The sequence below is a fragment of the Tupaia chinensis genome, unplaced genomic scaffold (assembly GCF_000334495.1).
Source record: "Tupaia chinensis unplaced genomic scaffold, TupChi_1.0 Scaffold000056_1, whole genome shotgun sequence".
Taxonomy (NCBI): Eukaryota; Metazoa; Chordata; class Mammalia; order Scandentia; family Tupaiidae; genus Tupaia; species Tupaia belangeri.
In genome coordinates, this window is record NW_006159514.1 from 2,042,630 (window position 1) to 2,058,517 (window position 15,888).

The 15,888-nt window shown below is 41.8% G+C and overlaps 2 pseudogenes; one reads left to right on the plus strand and one right to left on the minus strand.

Moving 5' to 3' along the window:
* Positions 1-201: 201 nt before the first annotated feature.
* LOC102484381 (zinc finger protein 19-like) lies at positions 202-1,070 on the plus strand (annotated as a pseudogene).
* Positions 1,071-4,676: 3,606 nt separating this feature from the next.
* Positions 4,677-14,146, minus strand: LOC102484811 (39S ribosomal protein L1, mitochondrial pseudogene; annotated as a pseudogene).
* Between the last annotated feature and the right edge of the window lie 1,742 nt (positions 14,147-15,888).

Consider the following 15,888-nt stretch of genomic DNA (forward strand, 5'->3'; position numbering starts at 1 on the left):
CCTGGCTGAAGGGATCTGCAGCTTTTGCCAACTCAGGCCTGTGTGATCTATGACCTCACTGACATGTGTGGTGGTTGGTGGTCACTGTTAGCTCGGCCTTTCTCTCCTTGTCACTCATCTTCAAGAATGCCAGTTCAACTTTTCTGCCGCAGGTGAGTCCCTGATGGAGAGCCTGGTGTGTGTTGGTGTCTGGGTGGGGAGATGTATCCTACCCAAAGAGGGCAGCTTCTCTGTTGCCCGGGGTCGCTGAGAGGCCGAGCCCAGGAGGGGGTCGTCAGAGCCTGGAGAGCCAAGGTCTTCGAGGCGGCTGGATACCCAATTTGCAGACTTGCTCTGATCTCATTTCTGGAGGGAGGAGCTATGCCTTTGGACTTGGAGACACAGGATGATCCTCTTGCAGAGTACCAGAGACAGCTGTAAAGATGCTGAGACCAACCTTCACAGCAAATTCACATCATCAACACAGGGAATTTCTGAAGAAAGAGACATGTCATGTGGACTGGTGAGTATTTCTCAGGAATCTGACTTTTCCAAAATTTGTGAAGTGGAGAAGCTCCAGGAAGTTCCCACCATGGACAGTATCAAAGGAAGGGATGAGAGAATACACTATGTAAGAAAACCCTTCGGATGTGATGAGTGTGGGAAATGCTTCAGTTTTTCTCCTTCTACCTTAGACCCCAGAGAATCCACTCTGGAGAGAAACCCTATTCATGTAAGGAGTACGGGGGAAGTCTTTACTCTCAGTTCTTCCTAACTTCGGCATCAGAGGATCCACGCTGGAGAACCCCTATCAGTGTGAAGAGTATGGGAGAGACTTTAACCCTACTGCAGATTTGCGCAGCCATCAGAAAATCCACAGTGGGGACAGACCCTATCTCTGCAAGGAGGGGGAAATGGCTTTCCCAGTTGTTCTGAGTTGTTTCTACATCAGAGAATCCACACTTGGGAGAAACCGTTATCAGTGTGATGAGTGTGGAAGAGCTTTTTCTGTGAAATCTGCATTAAGTCGGCATCAGAGAATCCACAGTGGAGAGAAAACCTGCGGATATATGACGTGTGGGAACCTGTAGGACTTCCTACTAGTTACACTGTCAGGAGTATGCCCACTCCAGAGAGATGTTCTCTGGACCTTGGTTCTTTTGACCTACCAGCATTTTTTACCCCCTTTTCATGGTAATTACTGCCCTACTTTTTTGGAGGAAACCACTATGCCTGCATTCAGCAGTTCATGTAGATTAAGTGGGACTCTGTTCCCCACTACAAGGATGGAACATTTGGCTCATCTACTATGTTCTTTCTGTCTAACCACAATGCTGGGTTCGGGTAACCCATGTTCACCCATTCAGAATGGACCCTGAGACCAGCCAGATTTACCTGGAAGTAACATTTTCTTACTCTGCCAGTCTTGAATGTTAGCTTTGATTCACATGAAGACTAAGAAGATACCCAGTCCTAAAGATGACAGTTGAGAGAGAGTAAGAACCAAACCTACCTCTCTATTTTTCAGTGACTTGAATCAATAAGTTTCAATTTTTGTATTGTTGCATAAGTAATTTCGCTAATTAAATCTTTATGTACTTTATGGGAAAGGGAGACTAGATTTCTGACAGGGTTTTGCCCTATTGTAATTCTCCTGCACCAGCCTCCCAGTTAGCTAGGCTGCCTCACTGTGTCTGACCTATGTAGGTTGAGCCAAGAATTAACCGTAGCCTTATGTGTCCTCAGTCTCTCAGTAGCAGCATGTTGGCAGTGCACTCTGCTGAGCCTGGCTTAAATAGTTTTGAGTTGAGTTTTGTCACTTGTAACAGCATCTTTACTGATAAAGAGTCTCATATGTTTTAAAGCCTTCAGAGTCAACATATCCTGATTTGGCACCATTGAGCCCTTACTGTTGATAAATATATTGGTTTGAGGAAGCCTCTGTACTCCTGCTTTGGCTTCCTTAAGCAAATTATAACCTCACTTAGAAGGCTGCTGCTTTGATTGGTTGCTAGGGTACAGTTAATCACAGCAGCTAGACTTCAGTCAGTCACGGTCATACTGCCTTTTAAAAACTGTGTTAAGGTACACAAACTTAAAGATGTAATGAGTTCAATTGTTCCTTTACCTCATTTCCTCACTTCTGTTTTTGTATATCACTTTTCCATTCTGGAACATAAGTATCCCCGATCACAAGGCTACCTGAAGTCCCCTTGGAAGCCATTCTGGGGTTGCCAATTTGAGTTGTGTTTATTCTTACACAATTAAACTCTACTAAATTGTCAAAAAAAAAAATTTCAGCCAGTTCAGTGCCTACTCAGTGGTAAACATTCATCCTCCCTTATGCCTTGATCCAACTACATGGCCAACTGCGATTTGAGTTCCAGGTGTGGTGGCTTGCTTTTTCACTTTATTTCTCTCATTCTCTCTCTCACTCTATCCCTCTTTGGTCAAATTAAAACAAATAAATAAGTAAAGTTAAATAAAATAATTCTTAAAAAAAAGTCCCCATCCAGGCTTTTTGTTTGTTTGGTTGGTAGTTTTTGTTTTTGTCTTTGTTTTTGTTTTTGTTTTGTTTTTGCTATAGGATGCATGCACGAGACAGAGACAGAGGAGAGAGAAAGTGAGAAACCACTACCCAGGGGGATGGTCATGCTGCAATCCCTCCTCATTCATTCTCCTCTTGGGATTTTGGAAACACACGCATATGTACATGGCATGATTTTTCAAACCACCAGTTCTTGGCCTTGAATAGTTGTCGGTCACATGGGAGTCCAGTGCCTTAACCACCATGCCGCCTGTTGACCCTTTAATCCAGGCATCTTAACATGGCTGTCTCAAGGGCAGGAGCAGAAGCTGCAAGTCCTCTGGATATCTAAGCTCAGATTTATCACTTACGGTATTTTATGGGTCTCAAGGCAAGTCCAGACTTGAGGGGTGGAGAAATAAGTTCTGCCTCTTAATGGGAGACAGACTAACATTGTAGAGTCATGCAGACTGGGAGGAAGGGAATATCCAGTTTTTACAGTGTACTTCAACTCCATTTCCCTTCTTACTGTGTAGTCATTTCCTAAGAGATTTCATCCATTCATTTGACTAATTGTCTACCAGTAATTCCTTAACATTGGAGAAGACTTCATAAAGTTTGTGAAAAATGGAATTAAAACACAAGATTGTTTTGGGGCAAAAAAATTTTTGAGAGCTGGCTCTGTAGCACGCTGGTTAAGCCCTGTGTATGGGGAGCCAGAGCCCACATGGCTGATTGCAGTTTGAACACCAGGCCAGGAGCTTGGAAAACGCTAGGCACATGTGCATGTGTGTCCTGAATGAGCTGGGTCTGGGACTTGAACTGTGAAATTGGTCATGTGGGAGAATGAAAGAGAAGGGATTGCAGCATGACCTTACCTCCTGAGTCTGGGACTTGAACTGTGGAGTTGGCCATGTGGGAGAATGAAAGAAAAGGGATTGCAGTATGGCCTTTCCTCTTGGGGTTGCTTTCTTCTCTTTCTTTTTCTTTTTTTTTTTTTTTTTTAAGAATCATTTATTTAATTGAATTTATTTACTACTTAAAAATTTTCTGTAGTGCACATGCACTCACCAGAGGCAGACAGAGACAGGGAGAGGGAAAGTGAGAAAGCAAGTTACAGGTCCAGGACTCAAAACACAGTTGACCGTGTGTAAGTCCAGTGCCTTAACCATTATGCCATTCCCTGACCCTGCGGGGGGTGGGTAGAGGTGCTTTCTTACTTTCCCTTTTTCTTTATCTCACCAGAAAGTGCACCTGCCCTATAGCAAAAAAAAAAAAAAAAGAAAGAAAAGAAAAGAAAAAAAATGCTCATTGACACTAATCATCAAGGAAATGGAATCAAAACCAAAATGAGATTTCTCATACCTATCAGGAAGTCTACCAAAAACAAGTAATGGAAAGGATAAGGAAAAACTGAAACCCTTGTGTGTTGTCGTGGGAATGGAAAGTGTTCCACTATGAAAAACAGTATGGAGGTTCCTAAAAAAGTTAAAAATTGAACTACTAAATGATTCAGCAAGCCTGCTTCTGATAGCTATATCTATATATATACAGGTAGATAGATACACACACAGACACTGATATCGATATATACATATATATATATATACACACACACACACATATATGCATATTTAATGAAATCAGGATCTTGAAGAGATATTACTTTAAATGAGGTATATGACTCACCTGCGTTTCTATTAGTGGTTCCCTAGATCGTTTTATCAATAGCAGCAAATCCTCTATACTGTCTATTTGAATCATCTCTTCTCTGAACACCATTTTTTCAGCTCACTCCTTAAGGGACCCTACCCCTAATAATTTTTCTGCACCACCATAATAATTTTCTACACTGCTAGACTTTGAATCCATGGATGCACCTGTCTTCTTCTCGCTGAGCCTCCTTTTCTACCTTACAGGACTTCACAACCCCTCTTGCCTAGTTTAATTGCCATGCTCAGTCATTTTCATCACTCACTGGCACATCCCTCAGTTCCCTTACCCGTCTACATGGGTAATGAACTTATCAAGAATTATACCAGACCAGTTTTAGAAACTTTGATGGGCCAGTAGCTCAAATCAAATCTGTACAAAAACACATTGCGGGAAAATCTAGTAGTACGCAGTGATTATATTTCCTTTCTTGCAGTCTTTTTTCTTTTGTTCATTGTCAGCTGTATAGCACATCTTTAAATTCTTCTACTTGCTTGGTTAGATCCACAACCCGGATTAAATCCAAACTGCTTCCTTCATGTATCAGCACGGCAGACTGTGGCTAATGGAAACACATGACCAGTTTCACTTCTAATTCATTCAGGTTAACCTTAAGGAGGTCCTTGGTGCTGCCCTTCCCCTCCTGTGTGCTCAGTCCCTGCCTCCTACACCAGTGGTCTTCAGACTGCAGTTGCTTTCCATGAAGAAAATAGTTTAAGGGAATCTACTGGATCCTCAGTGTCCATAAGGACCCTTCTCTGAAAAGTTTCTGCTTGAGACCACATCTCTGTTCACATCACTAAGTTCCTTTTCTTTCTGTACAAAAGAAAGGCAATCTCTCATCCACCTCCAGTGTCAGAGGAGGTCCCAGGGTGAAAATACAAGCCTCCTGGCTAAGCCAGAGGGAGATTCCCTTTCATGATTGACCCAATCATCAAAAACATTTTAGATTTCATGTCTTTCTCGCTTCTAAATACACTTCCATTGAACCGTAGCCAGCATTGAAAATAGGGTATGTCAACCTACATGGAAATGTTTTCAGCTCTGGTATACCGTAGAGCTGGGTGGTAGAATTGCTGACAGTTCTTCGTGAAAGACCTAGTCTTCTCCATCCATAGATGTTTGTCAAGAATGCAGCATTTGCCCCAATGGTAGCTGGATCCCACAGAACCCACTGTGTGGTTCAAGTACTGGTCCCAGCGACTTGAAACACACATCAGGGTGTGTGCATGTGTGCCCAAAATTCCGACAGGGGAATGGAGAAGAAGAGATTGTAACATAGCCATTCCCTCTGGGGAAGTGGTTTTCACTCTCTGTTTCCTTCAGGGAAGAGTCTAAGTTGGTGAGAAATATTGGTGAGAATATTGATTGGTGAAATATGAAATACCGGTGAGACAAATAGCTTTTTAAATGTCTTTAAACATTAGCAAATCTTTTTAGCTATTCTCAATACTCACCCTTAGAGCCATGTTATTAGCTGGAAAGAAAAAAGAGAAAGTTTTTGAACAGCAAATCAGGGCAAATTAATAACACTGATTCTTTCAGTGTAACTGGAATGATTTCTGAGACTACTAGTTTTAAAAAGATACATTAGATAAAAGCTACAGATAAAACTTTTATGTGAGTTCTTTCAGACTGGGTGTACATTATTAAATAATGTAGTTAGTACCTATTTTATTAAATCATATCATGAAATATTTACTTTAATTACAGTCAACCTTCATCTTATGAAATGTTAAATATTGTCTACCTCCTGTTAAAAAATAGTTGCTTGTTTCAAAATAATGTTTTTAAGTTGACTATAGATTTCTATTTTATTAAATAAGTAGGAAAATGTGATTATAATGTCTAATGAAATTCATGGAGTTATTTCTGATTTTTATTCAAAATATTTATTAACTTATTCTGAAAAGCAGAGTACCACAGGACATATAGATGCACAAACATACATTTAAATAAACCATTTACATGATTTAAAAAGTAGGACTATATCAGTAATAGTCTACTTCAATAAATAATAACAGAACTAGTTAGTAATGTAACTAGACATAATTAATAGAGGGCTAATTGAACAAAAATATGTGTGAGAAGGATATAATATTTTAATAATTTCCTTTTTGTTCTTTGATGTGGCAATTTATTTGATCTTTTTAACTGTATATTGGGTATTTCAATTTCGAAGGTTCTATTATCCTATATTCTTAAGCTATGCAAACATATATAAGCTATTTTAAAAAGAGAACATAAATAGTACTAATTAAATAGATATTACCTATGTTAATAAAAGATAAAAATGACAGGAGTCAGGCAGTGACACAGTGGTAAAACACGATGCTGTTTGAGGTTGACCCATTTGGGAGGATTCTGGGTTTGTATCCAGAGACCTTCCTGAGTACACTGGACCAGTGTAGACCTGTGACCCAGGGCTGCCTGAGAGATCCAGTGTGCACAGGCTCCATCTCCAGCACACCCAGTCCAACACTATTTTCTGCATGCTGTGTTGGGCTATTCCCCTCCCTAATCCAGGTGTGCATGTCCCTCCTTCTGCCTTTAAAGGAACACAGTCTTTCTCAATGTGGTCTCGTCATGCCAGTGATACTGCAGTGCTCTTTTTCTTTCTTATTAAAATTTCGCTGTCTGGTGCGTGTGCTAGCCAGAGAGAGATGGCAGTGGGGGCAGGGTGGAAAGTAGGGAAGCACCATCTGCGGAGATGATCACCCTGCAATCCCTTCTATTCTTCTTTCAGGATTTTGGGCACACTCATATATGCACCCAGTATCTTTTTCAAGCTCCTGGGTCCAGGATTTGAATCTTACAGCTGGCCATGTGGCATCCAGCCATCTTGACCACCACATAACTGGCTGATCCTGTTCTCTCTCTCTTTTTTTTTTCTTCTTTTTTTAAGAGTTTTTTGCCATAGCATGTGCTAACCAGAGAGAGAGAGACAGAGACAGAGACACTGAGAGGGAAAGTGAGAAATCACCCCTCAAGGGGATGGCCACGCTGCAATCCCTTCTTTATTCTCCTCCTGGGTCCCTAGGCATGCATGCACACACACTTGGCATGATTTTCAAGCCACTGAGTCATGGACTAGAACTGCGGTCAGCCATGTGCAAGTCCAGCAATGTAACTGCTATGCAATCTATTGGCCCCGTGTTCTCTTTTTCATGATTTCATCTTTGAGTAAACATTGTCACAATAGTCACCCTGTTAAAAAATAAACTAACACTGGGATCAGCAGATGGCCTAATGGTTAAGTCACTGGACTCCACGACCGTGGTTTGAGTCCCAGACCTGGCGGCTTAAAACTCACACTGGGTCATGTGTGTGTGTACCCAAAATCCCAAGAAGAGAATGGAGGAGAAGTGATTGCAGTGTGGCATCCCCCCTTGGGGGTGGTTTCTTACTTTCTGTCTGTCTCTCTCTGTCTCTGTGGCGAGCACGTGCGCCCTATAGCAAACAAACAAACAAAAGTTTAAACTAACACTGTCTCTGATCTCTATAATAAGAAATCTCACTCTTTTTTATTCTTGCTAGAGGGTTCATGCACTTGCCAGAGAGTGGAATAGAGAAACACTCCCTATAGGAGATGATTGTGCTGCAATCCCTTCTGTTCCATTTCTCCTCTTGGGATTTTGGGTGGGCACACACACACTCACACAGAGACAGACACTCCTGGTGTGCTTCCGAGCTACTGGGTCTGTAATTTGAACCATACAGTTGGCTATGTGGGATCCAGCCTCTTCATCATACCACTGCTGCCCTCCTCCTACTCCCATTTCATTTTTTGATGATTGATGACAGATTGAAGCCTCACCACTCTCTTTCCCCCTCTGCCTCACATCAGGGCAAGGTGCTGAGAAAGGCTGAGTCCTCTCCTTTGGTGCTAGTGGGAGAGCCAGACTTCACCAGCTTCTCCCAACCTGCAGGACCCTCACCTTGTCTCACTCCTTAACCATAATAACAACTCAAGCCAGTCTCTGTTCTGTGCTTCTCAAACTGTTTTGGACTGCTGAGAGAGGCCTGCTCTCCTGTCTCCTGCGACCTCTATCATGTAGGTAATAAATGACCCATAATCTCTTGGTGTGTACACAGCATCATCAGTCCCAAATTATGGGTGAGGGGCATCTTGATTCTCCAGGGTGGCCGCAGTACTCTTGATAAAGCACAACAGTTACTCCACAGGTCAAGTCAGACGCAGACTACCAGTGCCCACGACTGCAACCCAGCTTATCTTGCGTACTTAACTCTCACCAGTTGGAGTGATGCAACAATTGTGAACCACAACGTAGGGTTGCCAACATCTCAGTAGGAAAATCAGCACTCACTAGCAAAGGCAAACAATTCGTCCACATCCATTTGACACTAAAAGCAGTACTGCTCTTGGATTCTGTATATATTTATGGTGGCTGTGGGGGCTTTGTGCTCTCTCCTCCAACTTCAGCACTTCTCTCTGAAAACCAGAACTTTTCACATCCTTGGGAGGGATTTTCCAGGACACTGAACCTTCACTTCTAAAACTGGGGTAGTTTCAGTGAGAGATCTTAAGCAAAAACTGCCCGGCTGAATCCTATTCAAATTTCTGGGCAACAGAAACCATGAAATTTGATAGTTTATTGTTGTGTTGAGTGCACAGGTTTTGAAGGGTGTTTGTTATGTAGCAATGGTAACCAAAGCAACAACTCAAATGGTCTACAGTGGAGTTCCAGATCGTTTTCTCCTAAAATTTGTTCTTCCCAGAGTCTTCTCCAGCTCCTTCTGTGACAACTCCATCCTTGCAGACTCCACTTCCCCCTCCCAACAATGCACCAGTCATAATGGTTCCACTTCAACCTACATTCAGATCGTGATCATTCCTCATCTCCATCTACTGCCTCCCTCCCCAGACACAATCTCTGCTAGGTATTTGAGCATCTTTCCAGAGCTATTCTCTGCATTCACAAACATAGTATTTACTGGGCCAGCAGGCAGCGTGGTAGTTAAGGGGACTGGACTCCTACATGGCCGATTGTGGTTCAAATCCTGGACCTGGTGGCTCACTTTCTCACTTTCTCTCACTCTGTCCCTCTCTGGTCAAATTAAAATAAGTAAGTAAGTAAATAAATGAATAAATACAGTTTCATAAAATAATTCTTAAAATCAAGAACAACATAGTAGTCGGAGTGATCCTGCTAAAGTGACATGAGATCCTGTCACTCCACTGGTCAAAAACCTCTCAAGCCTTTGCATCTCTCCTACAGCAAAAGCCAAAGTCCTTGCTTGGACATAGAAGGCCCTGTATGATCTTTCCCCACCACTTCGCTTTATTCCCTTCTCTCTCCCTTGATCCATCTGCCCTATGACAACAGCTTTAAAACACAAATTTACTTGGGACCAGCAGTTGGCATAATGGCTATGTCACTGGACTCCCATGTAGTTGACTGTAGTTCAAGTCCCAGACCTGATGGCTTAAACTCACAGTGGGCACGTGTGCGTACGTGCCCATGATCCCGAAAGGAGAATAGAGAAGGGATTGCGGCGTGGCCATCCCCCCCTGGGGGTGATTTCTCACTTTCTGTCTCTCTGTCTTTCTGGTGTTTCTGCTAGGCGCATCCACCCCATAGCAAAACCCTCTCCAAAAAAAAAAAGTACAAGTTTATTTTTTGTACAAAAAAAAATCCATGCATAGTTTTTTCCATGGTAAACATTTTCCATGACAATTTTGAAGATTTCTTATACAGGCTTATTCTTTGAGGATAAGAAAACTACTAAGAGAATAAAAACTAGAAAAAGTTACAGTGATTACCTCTAGTAGAGGAAAAGAGGCTGGGAGGAAGGCAGAATGTGGCTTATTATTAGCAGCTTTTCTGTACACTTTTTTTTTTTTGAGAGGTTTTTGCTATAGGGCATGTGTGCTTGCCAGAAAGACAGAGAAAGACAGAGAGACAGAAAGCAAGAAATCACCCCCCAGGAGGTATGGCCACGCCGCAATCCCTTCTCCTCCATTCTCCTCTCAGGATCTTGGGCATGCACGCACACGTGCCCGGTGTGAGTTTCAGTCACCAGGTCCGGGACGCAAATCACGGTCGACTACATGGGAGTCCAGAGACATAGCCATTACGCTAACTGCTGGTCCCATTCTGTACACTTTTTAAAGTGCATAAATTACATTGATAAAAAATTACCAATTAGGGCCAGCCGGTGGCATGGTGGTTAAGGGCACTGGACTCCTACATGGCCCACCACAGTTCAGGTCCTGGACCTGGTGGCTTGCTTTCTCACTTTCCTTCTCTCTCTCTCTCTCTCTGTCTGTCTTTCTCTGATCAAATTGGAAAATAATAATCATAATAAATAAAGTTAGATAAAATAATTATTTAAAACACCTGCAAACTAGATTTTATCACTCTCCTTCCCAAATTTTTTAATGCATCCCCTTTTTCTAAATTTTATTGTTTTATTCATGATATAGCAAGTGTGTGTGTATGAGGGAGAAGGAGAGAGAAATGCCTTCCACAGGGTTCAGTCACACTCTGCCCTCCAGGATCCTCGGCATGCACGTGCACTTACCCAGCTTGTTTCAGGCCGACTGGGTTGTGGACTTGAACCGTGGTTGGCATCTGGCTTCTAATGATGCAGTTTGCTACCATCTGCACCGCAGATGCTGGGTTCCGTTGTTTTTAGAATAGTTAATACATGCTGAACAACACTATTTCCAAAAAGAATATTTGCTCCCAGACCTTGCAAATTAATATTGTTGTTATCTGTATAGACTAAATTTGTACTATTAAAATGTGTTATTGAGAGACCAGCAGATGGTATAATTGTTACATCACTGGACTCCCACATGGCCAACCATGGTTTGAGTCTCTGACCAGATGGCTTGAAAATCATGCCAGGCACTTGTATATGTGTACCCAAAATCCCAAGAGGAGACTGGGATTGCGGTATGGCCAGCCACTCCTGGGGGGTGATTTCTTGCTTTCTATCTCTCCAGTGAGTACATGTGCCTTAAAGCAAAAATCCCTTAAAAAAGAAAGTATTATTGAAATACCAGTCAGTGGGGCCAGCAAGTGGCATGGTGGTTAAGTCACTGGACTCGTACATGGCTGACCGTGGTTTGAGTGTCTGACCTGGTGGCTTGCTGTCTCACTTTTCTCCTCTTTCTCTGTCTCTCTCTCTCTCTCTCTCTCTGGTGAGCACACATGCCCAATAGCAAATTAAAATTATGATCATAATAATAATAATAAAATAAATAATTCTAAAAGAAATACCAGATGAATATTAGTGATTTTGTAGTAAACTGTCACAAGTACAATTTTTAAAATATTTTTTGCCATAGGGTGTGTAGAAATACCAGATGAATATTAGTGATTTTGTAGTAAACTGTCACAAGTACAATTTTTAAAATATTTTTTGCCATAGGGTGTGTGTGCTCACTGGAAAGAGACAGAGATTAAAGAGAGGGAAAGTGAGAAATCACTCCCCAGGGGAGATGGCCATCCCTTCTCTACTCTTGGGATTTTGGGCATGCACACCTATTGGTTCTACAATTATAATTTTTTAAAAATAATTATTCATTTGATTTTATTATTATTATTTTTTGCCATAGGGTGGGTGCCACCAGGTCCTATTATTATTATTATTGAAGAGAAGTTTTTGCTATAGGGCATGTGCACTAGCCAGAAAGACAGAGAGGAACAGAATGACAGAAAGTGAGAAATTACCCCTCCCTCGGGGGGGGGATGGCCACGCCACAATCCCTTCTCCTCCATTCTCCTCTCTGGATCTTGTGCATGCACACACATGTGCCCAGCGTGAGTTTAAGCTGCCCTGTCCGGGACTCAAACTGTGGTCAACTACATGGGAATCCAGTGATGTAACCATTATGCCATCTGCTGGTCCCTATCGTTATTTTTCAATTTGACCAGAGAGAGAGAGAGAAAATGAGAAAGCAAGCTGCCGGGTCCAGGACTCAAATTGTGTTTAGCCATGTGGGAGTCTAGCACGTCAAACACCATGCCACCCGCTGATTCCTACAATTACAACTTTTTAAAAAATTATTTTATTTAGCTTTATTTATTTATTTAGTTAGTTAAATTTGACAGGGAGGCACAGAGCGAGAGCGAGAGAGAAAGCAAGGTGCCAGGTCCCAGACTTGAACCATGGCTGGCCATGTGGGAGTCCAGAGACCTTAGTCACCATGCAACCTGCTGGTCCCCCTACAATTATAATTTTTAAGGGAAGAAAAGCATGCAACTGCCCATTTGGTTGTGGGAGAGTTTTAGTTCTGAACTAAAGTCTCTGACTACTGGTTCCTGCTGGCCTCTCCTGGCTCACTGTGAGTCATTCACAATTTCTGTGCAATCCACATCCAAGACTTTTCTGTTTCTTGGACTCTGAGTTTTTCTTCTACCTCAGAGCTTTTGCAGCAGGTATTCTCTTTACTGCTCACAACTCCCCTCCTCACTCCACTCCCTTACACACCTAGTCCAATATCTATGGAGCTTCAGGTCTCCAGGTATCACCTTTATTGTGTTTGCCTTTTTGACTGATGCCTGTCCAATTATTTTACTTACCATCTTTCTTCTTCTTCTTCTTTTTTTTTTTTTTAGAAATTATATGGTTTTATAATTTTCTTTGTTGCTTCTTAATCCACTGAAAATAATTTCACAATTCAACATTTTAGGCAGCTTCTTTTTTACTTTCTTTGGTTTATACTTCTTAGGTAACAATGGATAGATCTTTAGTAATAAACCTCCACTTGTTTAACTATGAAGAAAAACATGTACCACAAAGGGACCTGAACTCAGCAGTCTATGCCCACAAACTTCGTTAATAACTGCTCTCAGATTGGCAGCTATCCGATCACTTGACATATCCAGTGTGGCTACTTCGGTCTTGAGAAAGTTCTCCCTTTCTTTTTTTTTGAGAGATTTTCGCTATAGGGTGCATGCGCTCGCCAGACAGACAGAGAGAGACAGACAGACAGAAAGTGAGAAATCACCCCAAGAGGGGATGGCCACACCGCAATCCCTTCTCCTCCGTTCTCCTCTCGGGATCTTGGGCATGCACACACACGCGCCTGGCGTGAGTTTTAAGCTACCGGGTCCGGGACGCGAACCACGGTTGACTACGTGGGAGTCCAGCGACATAGCCATTACACTAACTGCTGGTTCCCGAAAGTTCTCCCTTTCTTCGTCAATGTTAATTTCGTGTCCAGTTTTAAATAATTCAAGCATGTTGGGGATGGAATTTCAATAAGCATGGCTGATGGAATTTCAAATAAGCTTTGGAAATCTTTTTTTCAGTTTCTTCATTAATGGATTGAGCTCAGGCATTATTTCTGGAACAGTTACATAAATGTCTGCATGAACTTTATCATCCAAAATCTTCTGAATTGGATTAGTTCCTCTTGCAAATGCAGCTCCATTTTCTTCTGCTATTTCAATTTCTGATGCATTCCCTGTAAATACTCCAACTTTATTAATTTCCGAAGTGAATGAGTATAGAAGACTAAGAACACTGGTAAATGATTCCACTTTCTTCTTCTTTCCCAGTGCTATATCCAATGTCAAATCAAGATAAACACCTTGCTTTGGATTAGTATCTTCCAGAATTTGAAATTTCTTCAGTAAATGAAAGCTTTCTCTACTTCATATATCTGCCTTGGTATAAGCATTTTAGACATCATGCTCAGGTTCACCTTCCATGTAGAGATACGACTTTATTTTTTCTATTTCATCTTTTTTTTTTCATCTGAAGCCTTTTCTTTGACACTCCCCCCCCCTCCACCCCCGGCCACAGGCTTTGCAGTAGCAGCAAAATGTCTATTGGTCATCTGAATGTTTACAGGACAAGGATAAAAAGACGTCTGATAAACCATCTTGGAAAACTATGCTTCTGATGATGTGTCAAGACTCTACAAAGACATCTTATGGTCGCCACCATATTGACCATCCTGGATTGTCACTTACCATCCTTCTTTAAACTGACAGCTCCATTAAAATTAAATACGTTTATTTATTTATTTTTAAAGAATTATTTTTATTTAACTTAATTTATTTATTCATTTATTTTCATTTGACCAGAGAGGGACAGAGCGAGAGTGAGGGCAGGGGAATGAGAAAGCAAGCTGCCAGCTCTGGGACTTAAACCATATGGTAGCCCAGGTCCAGATCCAAGCTGCCAGGTCCAGGACTCAAATCATGGTTAGCCACGTGGGAGTCCAGCATGTTAACCACCACACCACCTGCTGGCTCCTACAATTATAATTTTTTTAAAGAATTATTTTATTTAGATTTATTTATTTAGTTAGTATTTTAATTTGACCAAAGAGGCACAGAACAAGAGCAATAGAGAAAGAGAGAGAGAGAAAGCGAGAAAGCAAGCCACCAAGGAGAGAGAGAGAGAGAGAAAGCGAGAAAGCAAGCCACCGGGTCTGGGACTTGAACTGCAGTCGTTTAACTACCATGTCACCTGCTGGCCCCAAATTTAAATACATTTATTTTACAATGAAACCTTTTATACTGACCAAAATGGAAAACCTGTATCACCTTTCATAAATTACAGAAACTATAAAATAAATACATAATAATGACAACAACACCAGAGCCATGTACCTCCCATGGTTTTTGTAACATATGATTAGTTACTTCACTTTCATTCATCCTCCAGTTATTAGCTTAAATATCACTTTTCAGGAGAGTCTTCTCTCATGTCCTGGACTCAAATCTGTGAGCATAGTGTGAGGGCTGTTGTTTGATGCTGCTACATTTGGGGGTGACTATGTGGCAAATCAAACGAAGTTGGGTATCTGAAAGGGAATTCTTCCATACCAAGCCCAAAACACTACCCTTTGTTTTTTGACGGGGCAGTGGGAAGAAACTTGTGGAAATAAAGGAAGATCACCAACTGGGAACAACTGAAGTCTATTGATTTGGAGCTTGCTATAGCAGGGGAACCGGCCACTGCCACTTGAGTTTTGGTAGAGACCCAAAGTCAGGTGGAGAAATGGGAAACGTTCTAGTGGAGAAAAGGGAAGGCTTCACATGTCCCTTGATTGGAGACTGTTGACATGCCGAAGGCTGTTGACAGGCTTCCTAGAAGTGGGGCATCTTACATGATTTGTGAAAGTGCTTATCTGGCTTTCTTTGGTTGGTCCTAAGTTGGAAATAGACATAAAAATTAGAGAAACTGTCAGTTACTACCAGTTGTTACCGTAGCCACTGTTAGGTCTTCTGGTTTGTTGCTAGAGATGGCAGTCTGACTTCTTGCAACTCAGCTTACTTGACTGGCTTGCTGGGCTGCTTTCTACAGATAACAGGTAGAAATTGTTGGTCGTCTAAGCTGGTTGCTGCAGATTGTGGTTCTATTTTTATATATTGTCTGACCATTGTCATTTGTATAGTCAGTCTCTCAAGTTCAAATGGCCTTAAAAAGTTTGTTAATGAAAGGTAAACTGACTTTGAGAAGACTAGCAGTGAAGGCTGGAAAGAAAGGAAGGAAATCACTATTGGTGAGTAGGAAAAAAGGTAACTGCTGAGTGTGAATTTTTTTTTTTTTTGAGAGATTTTTGTTATAGGGCACATGTGCTTGCCAGAGAGACAGAGAGACAGAAAGCAATAAATCACTCCCCAGGGGGAATGGCCATGCCACAGTCCCTTCTCCTCTGGTCTCCTCTCAGGATCTTG